This window comes from Pongo pygmaeus, chromosome 9 (assembly GCF_028885625.2).
Source record: "Pongo pygmaeus isolate AG05252 chromosome 9, NHGRI_mPonPyg2-v2.0_pri, whole genome shotgun sequence".
In the NCBI taxonomy this organism is placed as follows: Eukaryota; Metazoa; Chordata; class Mammalia; order Primates; family Hominidae; genus Pongo; species Pongo pygmaeus.
This window is the reverse complement of record NC_072382.2, coordinates 32,193,944-32,209,818: the sequence shown is the minus strand read 5'-3', so window position 1 is coordinate 32,209,818 and position 15,875 is coordinate 32,193,944. Positions and strand designations below refer to the sequence as shown.

General features: G+C 44.6%; 1 long non-coding RNA gene across 2 annotated transcripts in view; it reads left to right on the top strand.

Moving 5' to 3' along the window:
- LOC129008123 (uncharacterized) overlaps positions 1-15,875 on the top strand; it is a 35,964-nt gene that overhangs the window by 12,634 nt on the left and 7,455 nt on the right. Inside the window, exon 1 of one of the 2 annotated variants that reach the window (XR_008492475.2) lies at positions 1,299-1,395. The exons of the other annotated variant lie outside the window; for it this stretch is intronic. This is a non-coding gene — a long non-coding RNA (uncharacterized LOC129008123). Of the gene's footprint in view, positions 1-1,298; positions 1,396-15,875 lie in introns of those variants that run through there. 2 annotated transcript variants of the gene reach the window in all.

Here is a 15,875-nt window from a genome sequence, read left to right as displayed (position 1 = left end):
TACTTCACCTCTTCTCAAAGTGTCACTCAAGTGTTTCTGAGCATTTTTAGGGGTATGTCAAATATGCTCCTAAATAAGCCCTTGCCATTTCCATTTGATGCCTGCCGTTTTCCTCTTGTGCACCTCTGGCCCCTCAGTGGAGTCTCATGGCCATGATTCTTCAGCTGGCAACCACTGGGAGAACCCTCATACCCATGGCTTCCTCTGTGCACTCAAGGCTCAGCTCCATGACAACGGGAAATCTTCGCTGCTCAGATTTTTCTCACAGCTTGTCTTTCCCTAGAACTCTCACACTGAGTCCACGTGGCGCTGGACCCAATATTGACATAGTCATGATGTCACCATCCTGGATCCAAAATCATCCTGTCCTTCACACAACAAATGCTTTGTCATCTGGGCACGCTTCTCTGCTGAAATTCTCTCCTTAGAGTTCCAGTCCCAATCTGATGACTTATGGTGGGCAAAGCATTTAACCTCTTTGGGTTTCAATTTACTTATTTATAAAATAGGGGATGTGAGCTAGATATCTTCTAGAGTCCCTTCTATTCCAGGGTTTGATGACCCCTTGGAAGCATGATGCTGTATCAAGCAATACGAAGGAAGATATATTAGATAGTTCCACGTATCAAGTACTAGCTAGGTGCTCTGTAAGTGGAAAATTGGTATTTTCTTTCATCTTTCTGACAAGAACCCGGCCTCTGTGGTCATCACTTTGCCTAAAACCCTCCAGTGACTTCTTGTCATATTTTGGAAAGAATCCAGGCTGAGTGGCATCCTACCTCAGTGCTATCACCTCATTCTTCTCTCATTTTTTATTTCGTATACTCCAGATGGCTAGTCTTCTTTCTGACCCTGGAATGTGCTGAGCCCCTTCACCCCAGGGCTTCTGCAAGTGTTCATTGTCCTACCTGAGATGCTCTTCTCCCAGGTAACCCATGACTGACCTCTCACCATTCGGGTCTCCAAGGTTCCTTGCTTGACATCTGCCCCACTTTCAGCCAGCTTGCTCTGTCTCAAAGGTTGGCAAATTGTTGTCTTGGGTCAAATCTATTCTCATTTATTTACACATATATTCTATGGCTACTTTTGGGCTACAACAGCAGAGTTGAGTTCCATGTATGAGTAGCCGCAAGAGAGATGGATGGCCCACAAAGCTGAAAATATTTACCATCTGGCCTTTACAGGGAAAGTTTAAGAATCCCTGCCTATCCCATAGCATCTTTTATTCACACTGCTTATCAGTATCAGAATTGCTAAATCAATCTGCTTCTTTCTGTCTTATTTTTCTCCCCCACTAGAATGTAAGTGCCTGCAAGTTGAAGGACTCATCTATCTTGATCCTGGTGCTTTTGTTAGTTCTTAGCACGGGGCCTGACACAGAGCCAATAAATAACGGTAAGCTGGATGGATTTAGGTCTGTTTCCTTTTGCTCTGTTGAAGCAATAACAAAATTCAGTGCAAATCCTAAAATAAACTCCACCACTTCCATGGTTCTTTCTACACCCCCGTGACCAACTGTCAAGCTTCTCTCTGTTCCCACCTTCATCTCGTGTGTCCTCTTCTGATTCTGCTCTGACACCCCCAGATACCAGTGTCTTCTTGCCCTTCACTCTTTATACTTTTCTAATCAGCTCTTGGCCCTCCATGACACCAGCAGCTCTCCAGGGAGCAGCTAATGGCTAGAAAGCCAACCAAAGGGCAACAGCACATTCCTCTAGGGTATTTCTGGGTAGGACTCAGAAGTCTGGTGGACTCAAACTCAGACACATGTTTGAGGGAGCTTCATACTTTCCTAAGTGAGCCTTTCTACTTGAGACCACTTGAAAAATGAATTCAGGCTCTCAGAGAATGGAACCCCAGGGCCAGGAGAAGTTTGAATCTAAGAAGCTCTGGCTATCAGATATGCGGGAGCTCCTAGGAATCATCTAGTACCTCTCAAACTTCCCCACCAAAACTGGCCTAGTAGCAGATAACAGTGACATATTTCCCTAGGAGGGAATGGGGTTGATACTTAAACTATACTATTCTAACTTCATTTTATTTCAATAATCCATTAGAACATTGTATTCTGTCTCATAATATATTTTTAAAGAAATAATGAACCTTTTCCATTAAAATGTGTGGCTATGGCAACCACACATCTACAATCTTTGATGAAAAATCATAGTCTACCTCTATCCTTAGCACACTCTTGCCTAGGCCCATATACCCACTGGTACTAAGACAGCTTGGAAAGCAGGAAATTTAATCCAGTGTATCCTTTAACAGATGAAGATACTGAAGGCCCAACAGAGATGGCAATAGAAATGGAGCTCCTTCCCTTTAGGAGAACTCCATTCCTACTTCTTGGGAGGATAAATTAGTCTGTGGTGGGATTAGAAGTGTGTTGAACACTCTCTGTCTGCCCTCCAGACACACCTGCCACCCTGCCCATCTGCTCTGTGACCTTGCAGGCTGATATCTGTGTACTGCATCACCAGCCTTCCATGCCCTCTGACTTCTGGTTGGGTTTGACCAATGGCAAGCAAGGGAGGGAATTGGAAGGCAGGATGGGAGTGTGGTCAGGGTATTTGTTTCCCCAGCTCCCTTCCTGCCAGGCCTCATGTTGGCAATTCCTGTGCTCTTCTGCCCAAGCAGGCTGACCCTACAGCTAGAGATCTGCTAGGTTCTGGGAACCACTCCATGCTCTCATTCTCCTCAGACCCAAGAATGCGGTGGCTTCCTCATTTGTCAACCCCAGAGTTCTTTACTATCCCAGTCATACATTTGTAACTAATGCCATCGTTAGACTCTCCTAATCTCTTTTATCAAAGAATCATTTGTTTCCTGCCAGGACATTTATAGTAAATTGTACTGGAAGTAGCTCAGAAAACACCCCTCAAAATGGGATTCAGAGGTTGGGTTGCTCACACATTCATTAAGCACACATAAGCACACTCTATCTTGTGGTATGGGGAGGGGCATTTGTTATAGTGGTTTGCAGTGGCCTTATGGTTACTTAAATCATCACCCGTTTTGGCATGGGATGGTGTGGAATATGCATGAAGGGCATTATGTTTTGAGATCAGGAGCCATGGGTCTTTAGTCACTCTGGTGACAATGATGATTGCAAAAATTATGGTGTGAGCTTGTTACCTCTGAAAACCCTACAGAATATTCATAGAGAAAAGAACAAATGAAAAGTTTTGAATATCCAACTGAGAATACAAATAGAATATCAGAAAGCCTCTGTGGTCTGAATGACGCAAGTAACCTGGATAAGCTGATGGCCCAGACTCCCGAGACACTTACTCCTTTGCCTTGAAAGCATGTCTATGGTTCATGAGAAGTTTCTGATGACAATGACAGACCAGTTTATACATGGGTCTACAAGGTGTTCTGGAACCAACCAGAAGTACTGGTCACTACCTACAGACCTACTCAGGGGTGGCCCTAAAAAGTAGTGGTGATGGTGAATCTTCCAGGTGGGTAGAACTTTTGGAAGTTCAAGGACATGGAAAGAACAGAATTGGAAGATTGGTGACAAGGAGGTCTGGGGAGGTCTGTATATGGATCCCTGGGAATAGATACTAAGTGTAAAGATAACTGTGTCCTATGTACATACCTACCTACTGAGGGCATTTACTGCAGATGATGCGCCAAGTAATCAGACGGACAAGATGATCTAAGAGATGTCAGTCTCTCTTTTAGATAACTGTGTGCGTATTCCATGTGCAAAGTGCTTATGCTAGCAAAAATGGATGGTATTTATGCATGTAGATAACAAAAAGACACACCCTTACCAAGGCTTATCAGGCTATCCTCATTGCTAAGACTGCTGTGCTACAAAAAAGAAGCCAGTATAAGCCTCTAATGTGGCACCATTCCCCAAGGGATCAGCTAACTACCTGGTGGCAAGATGATTTCATCGGATCCCTCCTATTATGGAGAAGGCAAGGTTTTTGTCTTCATAGGAAAATATATCTACTTCACTTGCAGAATTTGCTTTCCTTACCCACAATACTTCTAACAGCACGATCTTTTGGGGACTGTATTGAAAGCTTTATCTATTGCCATAATATTCCACACAACATTGGTGCCAAGCAAGGAGCTCATTTTATAACAACAACAAAAGTGTAGCATGGGGCTCATGACTGCAGAATTCCCTAGTGTTTCCAATGATCCTCTCATCTATAGGGAGCTGGCTTTATGTATTAGTTGTTTATTATTGCATAACAAATTACCCCAAACTTAGCATCTTAAAACAACAAACATCATCTTCCAGTTTCTGTAGGTCAGGCATCTGACCTCTAACTCAGGGTCTCTCACAAGTCTGCAAACATTGGCTAGGGCTGTAGTGATCTCAATACTTGACTAACGGAGTGGGCACTCCAAAGCTCACTCATGTAGCTGTTGGCAGGCCTCAGGTCCTCGCTGGTTGCTGGCTAGAGATATCAGTTTGTTGCCATGTAGACCTCCCCAGAGAGCAACACACACCAGAGCAACTGGGACTCTATCAGAGCAAGCAAGCAGGAGAGTCAGAGAGAGCAGCAAGTCAGAAGCCAGAGTCTTTTTGTAACTTAATCTCTGAAAGTGACATCCCTTCATTTTTGCCATATTCTATTCATTAGAAGCAAGTCACTAGGTCCAGCCCACATTCAAGGAGAGGTAAATACACAAGGGCAAGGACACCTGAAAGCAAGGATCACTGGGAGCCACTTTAGAGGCTACCTATCACCCTGGAAATAAAAGCACAATAGCCTGCTAAAGCCTCAGCTATGCTTCTGGCAGGCAACACCCTGTGAGGTTTGGGTGCTACCCTACAGTCTGCCGTATATGGCTAATAGCCAACATGTGGTACCATCTCCTCTATCCAGAGAATGCACAGGTCTGGAAAACCAGGGGTAGAGGTAAAAGTGTCCCCTCTCACTATTTTAAGAAATGACCTACTTAAAAATTGTTGCCTCTGTTTCCTGGGTCCTTTGGTTCAATGGGTTTGGAGGACCAAATGCCCGGGGACAGAATGCTTCTTCTAGAGACCACAGCCATGGTTCTAATAAATTATAAGCTGAGCCTACTTCTGGCCATTATGAGCACCTATCCTTGAACCAATAGAGACGAGAGTCACTATATTACCAAGGAAGAATTTGGGCGCTGCTGCACAACGGAAGCAAGAAGGACTATGTTACAAATTTGGAAGATTTCAAACATAAAAGACCAGGGGTGCATTCTGGTAGTGTTGCCTTGTAATCCCAATCATTTGGAAAACTACAGCTTCCGAATTAAGAGAGTACCACCCAGGACTCATATCCTGTGGCCATGAAGGTTTGGGTCACAACAGGTAAAGGATCATATTCAACCAGGGTGCTGGCAGAAGGTATGGAGAGCATAGAATGGGTAGTAGCAGAAGGAAAGTATGGTTATAATCTTAATCCCAATGACTAGGCACAGAAACAGGGTCTGTAGAAGCCATATTTTATGTTAATTATATCTTTGCCTATGTTTCATCCCACTACCTTCTAAGAAGAGCGCAGGTGGTGACTAAAGTTTTAGATTGCAGGTGACAATGTGACTGAACTCATCCTGACATGATACAGTGTTTGAGGGACTTTATGGAGGCCAAAAGGCAAAAGAAATGGGCTAGCATGAAGAGTTACTATCTGCTCTTCCCAATCTACTCTCTGCCCTTCTCGGTCTTTCTCTGGGCCCTGGGAGACTGGTCTCTACAGACCACATCAATGAGATGTTTTCACTTCTGGTTTCTGAGAGGAACTGGCAGGATATCGGAGGGTAGAAGGAGATATATAGGGTTATTTATTCCTCATGTTCGGCTGCAGATTGTCAGTGATTGGGCTGCTCTGCCAAAAGTTGATTTTCTGTGTCTTAGTTTGGGTTCTTTTGAAAGTTGTGCAACTTGAGTGTTGGGGGTTGACTCAGGGAGCAGAAAGAAGAAAGAAAAGCCAATGGAGTGTTTATAAATGATCTGGTAATTGTTGTGGGCAATTGGGGTGCCGTCACTTTGGGGACTCCCTGAGGAACTATGAGCATGTGCCTCAGAATGATTTCCACAGAGGCTGATGGGCTCCGGGCATTTATCCACTGACTTCCACTCCCTATCTATTGAGTTTGCACCTGGAGACGTATATTCCACGAATTTCTCCATTGTACCTGTGCTGGCTAAGTGGCCTTCTGAATCTTTGGAAAAAGCCCCAAGGAGCACAATTGAGAAAGACCTTGAATAATCTATCTTTGCTCTTGAGGTGGGACTCAGGTAAAGTGTGTGCAACTGTCCACCCTGTGGTGCCAAAGTCAGGCAGACTGAGGGTATATGTTGTGGTACATCACCAGCACCTTCTTGCCCTCTGACAGACGCAGGACTCCTGGGTTTGCTTCTTCTCTTTGCTGTTTCAGACATAATCATAACAGATCCTGTCCTTACTAGTCCCAGGGTATTTCATTATCTCTTTTTTGTTTCCTCTAAGGAGGTCTATACTATTGTAATAGCTCCTCTTAACTCTCTCTTCAATCATCCTTTGGATCTGTTTTGTGCTAAAACTCTAATAGATAAGACTAGTGAAATTTCAAAAGTGAACATATAATGAGCTAAAATCCAGATAGCTAGTCTAGGCAAGGTCTACTGTTTCTACCCAGTATCCACATACTAGTTTCTTATTAAAATGTTCAAAGCTACACAATCAATTTTTTTGGACTCCTCAAGATGCAGAGACTTTGAGAAAGCACTTTTCATGCCAAGGAAACACTGGCTCCTTTGGGGCTAACATGCAGATTTATTATTTTTTCAATGTCTGTAATATGGTTTGGCTGTGTCCCCATCCAAATCTCATCTTAAATTGTAATCCTCATAATTCCCACGTGTCAAGGGAGGCATCTGGTAGGAGGTGATTGGACCGTGGGGGTGGTTTCCCCCATGCTGCTCTTGTGATAGTGAGTGAGTTCTCACAAGGTCTGATGGTTTTATAAGTGTTTGACAGTTCCTCCTTCACGCACTCCCGCTCTCTCCTGTTGCCATGGAGGATGTGCCTGCTTCCCCTTCAACCATGATTATAGGTTTCCTGAGGCCTCCTCAGCTATGTGTAACTGTGAGTCAATTAAAACACCTTTCCTTTATAAATTACCCAGTCTCAGGTATTTTTTATAGCAGTGTGAAAATAGAATTTTTTAAGGAAATGAAAATTATATAATGTTTACTTTCCTCAAACTAGCAAAATGGACATCTGTCATTCTGTTTCACTGCCCAGCATCTAAACCCTCTTGCTATATTTGGAGAATTTGCCACCTATGACTCTTGGTCGGAGGGTGATATGGTTTGGCTGTGTCTTTACCCAAATCTCATCTTGAATTGTAGTTTCCATAATCCCCACATGTCATGGGAGGGACCCAGTGGGAGGTAATTGAATCATGTGACTGGTTACCCCCATGGCTCTGTTCTCATGATAGTGAGTGAGTTCTCACGAGGTCTGATGGTTTCATAAGAGGCTTTTCCCCCTTTTGTTTGGCACTTCTTGCTGCTGCCATGTGAAGAAGGACGTGTTTGCTTCCCCTTCTGCCATGATTATAAGTTTCCTGAGGCTCCCCAGTCATGTCGAACTGTGAGTCAATTAAAACTTTTTCCTTTATAAATTACCCAGTCTTGGATATGCCTTTATTAGCAGTGTAAGAACAGACTGGTAAAGTAAATTGGTACTGGGTAGTGGGGTGCTGCTCTGAAGGTACTTGAAAACATGGAAGTGACTTTGGAACTGGGTAACAGGCAGAGGTTGGAACAGTTCAGAGGGCCCAGAAGAAGAAAGGAAAATGTGGGAAAGTTTGGAACTTCTAGAGACTTGGAAGGATCATAAGACAGGACGATGTGAGAAAGTTTGGAACTTCCTAGATACTTGTTGAATGGCTTTGACCAAAATGCTAATAGTGATATGGACAATAAAGTGCAGGCTGAGTTGCTCTTAGATGGAGATGAGGAACTTATTGGGCACTGGAGTAAAGGCCACTCTTGCTATGCAGAGACTGGCAGCATTTTGCTCCTGCCCTAGAGAGCTGTAGAAATTTGAACTTGAGAGAGATGATTTGGAGTATCTGGCAGAAGAAATTTCTAAGCAGCAAAGCATTCAAGAGGAAGTAGAGCATGAAAGTTTGGAAACTTCACAGCCTGATGGGATGCAATAGAAAAGAAAACCCCATTTTCTGGGGAGAAATTCAAACTGGCTGCATAAATTTGCATAAGTAATGAGGAGCCAAATGTTAATCACTAGGACAATGGGGAAAATACCTCCAGGGCATATCAGAGACATTCAGAGCAGCCCCACCCGTCACAGGCCTGGAGACCTGGGAGGGAAAATGATTTTGTGGATCAGGACCATGGCCCCCCTGCTCTATGTAGCCCCAGGACATGGGACCCTGTGTCCCAGCTGCTTCAACTCCAGCCGTGCCTAAAAGGAGCCAACCAACAGCTCAGGCCCTTCCTTCAGAGGGTGTAAGCTCCAAGCTTTGGTGGCTTACACATGGTGTTGGGCCTGTAGCTACATAGAATTCAAGAATTGAGGTTGGAGTGCCTCTGCCTAGATTTCAGAGGATGTATGGAAATGCCTCTATTTACAGAAGGAGAGGATTCCAGATACCTGTTAATGTGGACAGTAGAACTCCCTTCACTAAAGGACAAAAATAAAGAAAGATTACATGATGCCATGTTCATACAAGGTGCTCAATAAATATTTGCTTCCACATGTCAGCTGAAACCCAACATTAGCTATATCTGCTGGAATCAGAACTCAAAATGTTCTTTCATTTATGGATTCAAGAAAAGCAAAGAGCAGCTAATGTTTTCCAGAAACTGTGATGCTCTGGGGCATGCAACAGCAATCATGCAGAATGTGTAGTCCCCCCATGGGCTGAGCTTGCAGTTGGTGGGGAGTACCTACAAGTAACTGGCTCTTAAAATGCTGTGTGGTAACTCCTTTGATGTGGGGGTAGAGGTGAGAAAGGCACTGACCCAATCTTTGGAAGAAATGATATATTGGTTATAATTGTGCTTGTCTATAATAGTAAACTCTACTCACCCCCTACCCCCTGAATGTCCCCCCCAAAACAGTGACCTTAACAATGAGAGATTATATGCTTCCAGAAGGAGGTGATCCATGCTTATATGGCAGCTCAAAAAGGCCATCAGGGCCTTTGCTCAGTTATCCTTAGCATTTGATTCTTGTCCTCATGGTGGCAAAATGGCTCCTAAAGTTCCAGGAATCAATTCTACATTCCAGGCAGGAACAAGAGGAAGAATAAATGGCAAAACACTAGATGAACCTGTCAGAGGTTTTCCAGAATCTCAACCTAATGTTTTATTTCTTTGGCTACACCTGTGTCCCATGGCTGCTCTGGATCCAAGGGTGCTGAGAAATAAAGCTTTTGGTTCTAAACTTTGACTACTCAGACAAAACTGGACTTCTGTTAATCAGGAAGGCAAAATGGCTACTGCAGAAGCAATTATAATTCTTTGCCTCATGGGTCGGAACAGAAGGAAGAAGTGAGCACTGAGTTCCTAGGCATCTTGCTTTTGTCTGCTGGGGTCCCTTTTGCCACTCTGGACCAAGTCTCACTCTGGCCTTGTAGGTGATCACAAGGCTGGAGCAGGGAAGGGGGACTCGATGAGGCCTGAAGATGACTTCCTCCCACCCCTGCCGTTTCAGGCAGAATCACCTCCAAACATGCTAGGAAGGCATGCTCTGCACTGGCATGCAACAGTGACCCCGACAAAGCAGCCCCCACCTCCAGAGAAGTCACATTTAGTGAAGACAACTAACCAACCATTCTCAGTTAAGACATTTTGATTTTTTTTTCATATCATATTCATTCCTCCAAGCCAACAGTAGGGAAAGTAAGTGTCTCATTATGCAGATAAGGAACTGGAAGCCCAGAGAAAGTTGAAACTTGTGCAGTTCACACTACTGGTCAAGATTGGAATAGGATTTGCTTCCCAGTTCAGTGCTTTCTCCTCTCCAGAATCCTTTCTGCTCCCCAACCCCTACCCCAAGCCTCACTCTGGTGAAAGAAAGAACTGGAAGAGAAGGTGCTGTGGTCCCAGGCATTAGAGCAACTGAACATGTTCTGAACCAGGAGGCCTGATTAGTAGCCACTGCTCTGTTCTCATCATATTCTTGCAAGAGGAAGTGGTGGTGGTTTTCCCCACAATCAGGAAGGAATTCCATCATTCATCTGCTAAGACAGCACCTCCCTGAAATAATCTCTTCTCCCAGTCAGGCCTAGCTGGCTCCTTTCCCTATGCAGCAGGATTTGGAAGGTTGGCCTTATTATGGTCCCTCCTTGCTCTTGATTCCTGTGGGGCCTTCTTGACTGCCAGTAGCACATTGGCTTGGTTCAGGGTGGAGTTGCTCTGAACTACTTTAGGAGGGAGAGGCCCTGGCCTTGTCCCTGGCACTTTCCCTTTCCTTTCATTCCCTCCCAGCTGTGGCATTCACAGAGTTTACCTCCTACAGCTCAGTCCTGGGCAGCAATGGCCTTCATGTTAGATGCCAAAAGGAGCATTCATCCTTCCCCCATGGGCTGGGACTGGGGCACTAAGCTTGGGCAACAAGGCGGGGCCTCATGGAGGCTCATGGAGGGGGCTGTGTGGATGGGGTGTGCTGTGTCATGCCTTTCTGCCACTGTTCCTGCTCCTACCTGCCTCCAAGGCCTGCATATGACTCAGGAGTCAGTTCAAGTTTATCTCCCTTGGCAGATCTTTCCTGCTCCCTGCCCACTCCACCACCACATCCTCTCCAGAGCTGGAAGATCCCTTCCGACATCCCACAGGTCTCAGAGCACTTAACCCCTGGTTCCAGTGGACACATCTGTTTCTGTCTTTCACCTCCCTCCTTTTGACTGTGAGATCCTTGCATTCTCACAGTGCCTTGGCACTTAGTAAACCCTCAGTACATATTGGGTGAATCCAGGATGCGCCCTGGCACAGAACACTTACAGGAGCATGTAGAGAAAGCTTTTGTCACATTCCTGAGGTACCTTAAGATGAGGTACTTGTAAAGAGGGAGAGAAATCCTAATAGCACATTTTTGTTGAGCATTTGATAGTTGCCAAGCACTAGTATGGCTTTTTGCATACTTTGTGTATTTGCTCACTAAGTCTTCACCACAACCCTACAAGGTAGGCACTATCTCCACTTTGCCCATGAGAAAACAGAGGCTAAGAAAGGTTAAGTAACTTGCTCAAGATCCCACAGTAGGACAAGATAGAGGGATTTTGATCTCACAGCTCAAGCTCTTAACCCTCTGCCATGCATGTTGTGTCCTTGGTACCACTTCCCCACCCTCCCAGCCACACAGGAGCTTGTAGCACAGGCGAGACATTCTCAAGTGGATCAATTAGACGAAAAAGCAAGACAGAGCCTGCCCCAACACTTAACGCTCAATTATTGCCCAAATGCCAATGTACAGAAGAGGTAATGAGGACTGGACTGGAGGGAGAGCCAGAAAGGGCTTCCACAGAAAGGTGTGCCTCATCCAGCCTGAGAGACATGGAGGAGCAGGACCAGGAGGTGATGCGGGTGGGTGGCAGGGGGCGGGGTGGGGTGAGCAACCCGTTTCGGGTTTCTTCCAAAAAGACGTGTGCAGGGGGCTGGCTGAACTTAGCCACAGTTTCAGGAATGCATAGAAATGAAACTACTGGAAGCATTTGGCTTCAGTTAAACTTGGGGCCAAGCAGAGCCAAGACCAGCACACCTGGCTGAGGAGCATGGGCTGTCTGATGGCCATCTCACCAAGATGGTGTGGGAGCAGTGACTGGAAGGAGACCCAAAGCCAAGGTGGGAAGGTGTCACCAGCTTCCTGACCACATAGGGAGAAAGGTGGCTCCTGTTTATCCATCAAATATATTTGACTAAGAACAGGTATTAATAAGACATTGCTTTGGTTTTGGGAGGAGGGCAGGTTTGTTTGTTTGTTTGTTTTTCTCTTACCCCTGGAGAGTGAAGAAATAGAACCCATGCAAGCAGGGCTTGCTGCAAAAATGTCGCCTCTCCATTCAGATGCTGCCACACTGTCGGAAATGCCACCATTAGTAAGGGATTTGAAAACTTGATCCTTCTTCATTCAAGATGAAAAGAGTTTACATAGCTATAGACCTTGACAGGTCACTAAAAAGTGTTCAGACTCCTGAAAAATGTATGAAGAATCCTCAAAACATTAAAAATAGAATGGCCACATGATTCAGCATCCCACCACTGGGTATATATCAAAAAATATGAAATCAGTCACAGCTATCTGCACTCCCATGTTCACTGCGGCAGTATTCACAATAGCCAAGGTTTGGAATCAACCTGAGTATCCATGGAGACTCATGGATGGGTTTTTAAAATACGGTACATATACATAATGAAATATACAGCAGCCTTAAAAAAGAAGAAAATCTTGTCATTTGAAACAGCATGGATTAACCTGGATGACATTATATTAAGTGAAATAAACCAGGCTACAGAAAGACAAATGCCGTATGACCTCACTCAATGTCTAATCTAAGAAAAGTGTTGAACTCATAGAAATAGAAAATGAAATGGGGTTACCAGAGACTGTGGGCTGGGAGGATTGGGAAAATATTGGTCTAAGGACGTGAAGCTTCAGTGAGACAACATGAATAAGTTGAAGAGATCTATTTTACAATACGGTGACTATAGTTAATAGCAATATATTGTATATTTGAAAACTGCTGAGAGAGTAGATTTTAAGTGTTCTCACCACAAAAAGTAAGTGTGTGAGACAAAGCCTATGTTAAATAGCTTGACTTAGCCATTCCACAATATATACAAACACCAAAACACCATGCTGTAATCATAAAGTTTACTTGCCAATTAAAAAAATAAATTTAAAAAGGGTTCCAATTCCTTGTATCTGTTGATTCCCCTAGTAGGTCTATGAAGTATGCTGGGCTCTAGAATGTAGTTGTTTAAGCACCCAAGTGATGAAGCCAGACTGAATTTGAATCCCATCTCTGACTAGCTACGAAACCCGGGGCCACCCACATAACCTCCCTGCGCCTTAGTTTTCTTTGCCCATAAGTGGGGTGATGATAGTACTTACCTCAGAGAGCTGGTATGATTAAATAAACTACTGATGTAAGTGATTGGAACAATGTCTAGCATGCAGCAAGTGATATGTAAACATTAGAAATTATCATTATCCTATTTTATAGGTGAGGGAAACTGAGGCTCAGAGAGGTGAAGTGACTTACTCCAGGTCACACCACCAGTTGATGGCAGAATGAAGATCTAACCTCTGCAATTTGGTCTTCCAACTTGAAGCCTGATGATCACAATGAGGAAGGCTCTCCCTCTTCTTCCACCCTCTCAAAGCAGTGATAATCATTGTGAAGACCTTTTCTTTTAAATATGACAAAAAAAGTGCCTGGCAGAGAGGACTTAAAAAGCAGGTGATGAGGCCCCAAGGAGAAGGGATAGCAATGCTTATTAACATTCTGCTATCTGCTGGACTATTAGATGATGGGTTGGAAAACCTTTTTCCGTAAATGGCCAAACAGTAAATATTTTAGTCTTTGTGGGCCATCTGGTCTCTGTCAAAACCACTCAATTCTGCCACCGTAGTTCACAAACAACCATAAGCAATACATAAATCAATGGGCATGGCTATGTCCCAGTAACACTTTATTATGGATTCTGAAATTTGAATAGGGTGGAATTATTATATTTCATGTATGGTGAAATATTTCTCTTCTCTTGATTCTTTCCAGCCATTTAAAAATGAAAAAGCAATTCTGTGCTTGAGGGGCATACAAAAGCAAGCAGCAAGACAGATACCAGGGGGCTGTAGTTGGCTGACCCCTGATGCAGAGGCTGAGATTAACTTAATCCTGCCAGCACTGCTGAGACTCATTTTATGCATGAGTAAACTGAGGCTCAGGGGCTTCCATCACCAGCTTACAAGGGAGATTAGTGAGGAGCAGAGCTAGGATTCAGTTCCTCTTTCCATCTCCTCTGTGACGCCCTTGGACCTAGTTGTTCCTTCTGTGTTTGTCACCACTGTGTGACAAGGTTGCAAGACCCTCTGTTATAGGATGGGGGAAACTGTCCTAATGGACATGCCCCTTCAATGTGTGATGACGGCATTTGCCATACTCAAGCCTTTTAGGGAAGCAAAGTCAATCAGCTGATGTTCAGGACATGTTGCTTCAGGAAATAGCAGATCCCAGCCACACCATGGGGCAGGTGCTTAGTACTCATTTGGTATGTGGCATAGGGCAATGGTTCTGTCATTGCCCCAGCTCTGTGGTACTGGTGACAAGACTCTTGATTCTCTGGCTTGTAGTCAGAAAGAAGTTTGGGAGGTTCCCACATGGCAGATCACCTTCGTGGGATAACACAGAAAGGTGCATTGGTCTCAAGGGCTTTGGATCATACTGGACAAGCAGCCGCAAAATGAGTGAGGTGCATGCCTGAAAGATAAAACTGGGCTAGGAGGTTTCCTGAAGGGTGCGGCCTGGGACTGGGAGATTTCCTGAGGGCCAACTAGGCTTTATCTCCCTCTTCCTCACATCCCGCGTCTCAGACACACCTCAGACTTGGCTTCTGCCCCCCTCTGCCAGACACACTCTCAGCTGAGCCAGCTGTAAGACTGGGGTCCGGCATCCAGCCTTTCCTCGCTGGTGCACATTGAAGACCCAGGAGTGCCCCACACTGGAGCTGCTGTTCCCAGACTGCAGCAAAACCACAGCTGCAGCTGCCTGCCTGCAGGTCTGAGCTTGTTTAGGCTTCACCGGAAAGAAAAATGCCCCTGCCTTATGCAATGGTTGCAGTCTGTCCTGGGAGCTGTGGCAAGCCAAGCCTGTCTGAGTGAGGGTGACTGGGAACCCTGGCACTTGCCTACTTACTTTATATCCTTTTAAAATTGTTGTTTCAGAAATAAACACTCTCAAAGTAGAAAATTTAGAAAATATGCATGACAAAAGAAAAAATCAAAATGACCCGTAATCCTGCTTCCTAAGAGTAACTGTTTTTCTTCTCTTTCCAGTCTTTTTTTCTATGCATGTGTGCTCCCTATCCAAATGGGATCACAGGATAAATGCTGCTTGGGGAATTTGTTTCTTTTTTATTTAACACTGTAGGGTGAACATCTTTCCATGCCAAAGCAAACTTTTCTTTGCCGTTATTTTTGCCTATCGTCTGCTTTTGGCAAGTCCTCTTCCAAAGATGTGTGGAACTTGGAGAGGATTTCTGTGTATTGGGATCCTAGGCTCCAACTGGATCACCGGATCCAGTCCTTTATAGGATCACCGGATGCAGCTCTTTTTAGGTAGGAGTGGGGAGGCAGCTCTGTGGCTTTGAGTAATAAAAAAAGCCCTAGGCTCATTGTTTGCACAAGTGTTCCTGCCCCAGCCCTGCTCTGACTCATGGTGCCATCTTAGACTTGTCACTTCATCCCTCTGGGCCTCAGTTTCTTTATCTATAAAATGGGATGGTTGGATTGAGGGCTTTGCCAGCTCTAATGTCCATGACTAAGTACTTGTGTACTGATGCAGATTCCAGAAGCCTCTGGGAACATTGGCTGCTGAGAGGAAGTTGTCTCTTCCCAGCCAGTAAGCTGGCATCTGGCTCAAGGCTAACCAAGGAGCTAGGCGTCTTGGTCTGGAAGATCTAAAACCTCTCTCGGTTTTCTAGTTTATTTGCGTAGAGGTGTTTGTAGTATTCTCTGATGGTAGTTTGTATTTCTGTGGGATCAGTGATGATATCCCCTTTATCATTTTTTATTGCGTCTATTTGATTCTTCTCTCTTTTCTTCTTTATTAGTCTTGCTAGCGGTCTATCAATTTTGTTGATCCTTTCAAAAAACCAGCTCCTGGATTCATTAATTTTTTGAAGGGTT